This window comes from Echinops telfairi, unplaced genomic scaffold (genome assembly GCF_000313985.2).
Source record: "Echinops telfairi isolate 266 unplaced genomic scaffold, ASM31398v2 ScPeMD7_655;HRSCAF=1070, whole genome shotgun sequence".
NCBI classification, from domain to species: Eukaryota; Metazoa; Chordata; class Mammalia; order Afrosoricida; family Tenrecidae; genus Echinops; species Echinops telfairi.
In genome coordinates, this window is record NW_022104553.1 from 17,272,457 (window position 1) to 17,274,462 (window position 2,006).

A 2,006-nucleotide genomic window follows, 5' to 3' on the forward strand; every position below is an offset into this window, starting at 1 on the left:
CAGTCCAGCCCTTTCCAACAGCGGAGAAGATCCAGCCTTAGGTAATGGGGACCTGCGATCTCCACAAGGCCTTCAAGGAAGGGGTAGAAGAGGGGTCGGGGGTCGGGGAGATGGGAGTGGAGCGGAGAGAGAAGGGTCGAAGGAGAAGGGGCACTGAGGGAGATCTGAGAGTGGAGAGTGGAGATCTCAGAAAGGGGGGTGGGGTGGCGACGGAGTTTCGAGGTCCCACAGCCCGGGTGGGTGTCAGCATCTGGGGTTCTGAACCTGGAGGGTGTCGGGAATGGGATGGGTGTCCGGAGCTGGGGTTCCAAGAACGGAGGTCTCTGAATCTGAAGGGATTTGTAGTGTCCTCATTTGGGGATGTCCTGATCTGGCCTTCAGAGCTGGGGTACTGGGATTGGGGTGGGGGTGGGGGGCCTCTGCCTGGAGGCTGGCACAGGGCAAGGCAGTGTTTCCTCCTGTCCTACAGACGGGTCCCTCCTGTATGTAGTTGACAGAGTCCAGCATCAGGAACATCATCAGCTCAGGATTAAGAGGGTGCAGGGCTTCGTGGGGGTGTTCAAGTCCCTCACCTGCAGTGTCAAGCATTGGAGTCCCATCTGTCAATCACAAGAGGGAAAATATTGCACGAGACCACTGCTACAAAGGGAGGCAAAAAACCTTAAGATAGTGGGTTTCATGCTCAAAGCAACCGACTTTGGTGGTTATGGGGGTGGGGGTGGGGCAGGCAGTGGGCTAGAGGATAGACAGGTGTGGACGTGGGTGAAGGGACAAATGAAATCTTCCAAGAGGGAGAAGAGATACGGCGGTGGGGACAGGCAGGGCCAGCTACTGGGAGGTTTGCTGTGTTCAGTTGTTGAGAGGATGGATGACCTGAAATGTACATCCCCACAGACTGCACGTTGAAAAGATGTCTGCTTTTCTGTTTGGATGGAGGCCACGGAACCATAATCGTGGCTATTTGGGCGCATCCGAACCGGGGTTTCAGGACTGAAGGTCTTGGAAAGGACAGCTGTACCATTTTAGGGTGCCGAGATAAGAGACCTAGCATTTGAGCTGTTGGATTTGTAGGGAGCCTCGTGGTCACGAGCTCCGCTGGGCTCCCCAAGGTCGGTGGTTGGAAATCACGCGCTGCACCTCTAGGGATGAACACAGGGCATTCTAGTCCCATAAAGAGTCACCGTCTCAGAAACACATGGGGGCAGTTCTACCCTGTCCTATAGGGTCACTCTGAGTCAGCATGAACTCCATGGCTGTGAGTTTGGTTTGGGTTGGAGCTTTGGGGTACCTGAATCTGAGGGTATCAGGAACTGGGGTGTCGAGGGTTTGAGGATCTTAGAATCTGGGGGAAAGAGAATCAGGGGTCTTGGAAACCGAGGTGGGGGTCTCAAGCTTTCAAGGAGGCAGAATCTGAATAGCGGAGACTGGAGTCCCCTAAAGAGGAGATAGGAGAGCTTGCAGATGCCAGAATCAGGGAGCATGAAGTGGGGTTCTGAATCTGGGGTTGCTGGGATTTGGGGTGTCTTCGGCCAGGGCACCTCGGGACTCAGGGGATCTCAGACAGGGGTTGTCTAAGTATGTGGGTCTCAGGACGGACCTATGGGTAGAAGCTGTTTTGAGGAGGCAGCACCCTGGATGGAGGTGAAGGTGAGGAGAGGTGACCAGGGAAGACACACAGCCAGCTGGCCAGGGTGTGTGTGTGTCAGCCTGATCCTCCAGAAGCCCCCTGGAGCCCCTTATTAGGAAATGTCATCCCTTCACCTGCTACGCCACCCCCCCAAAATAGCCCCTGGGGGTGGGGCAGCTATTGTCTCAGGCCACTGTTCCTTCCCAAATAGCTCCTCCTGATCCCGAAGGATCGGGTTCCATGGACCTGTCATGAGACAAAGGAGGACAGCTGGGGTGGCGGGGTGGTGGTGGGGGCCACACCGGACCACGCCTCCCGGTCCTCATCCAAGGCCTGGCTACTGGTCCCAGGCCTCCCCCCTCAGACCAGGAGTCCTGAC

At 56.4% G+C, this 2,006-nt stretch overlaps 1 protein-coding gene across 1 annotated transcript in view; it reads left to right on the top strand.

The window, feature by feature from the left end:
* TNNT1 (troponin T1, slow skeletal type) overlaps positions 1-2,006 on the top strand; it is a 24,282-nt gene continuing 22,276 nt past the window's right edge. Inside the window, exon 1 of the mRNA XM_045292385.1 lies at positions 1-41. The gene's annotated coding sequence lies outside the window, so the exon portion shown is untranslated. The remainder of the gene's footprint in view (positions 42-2,006) is intronic.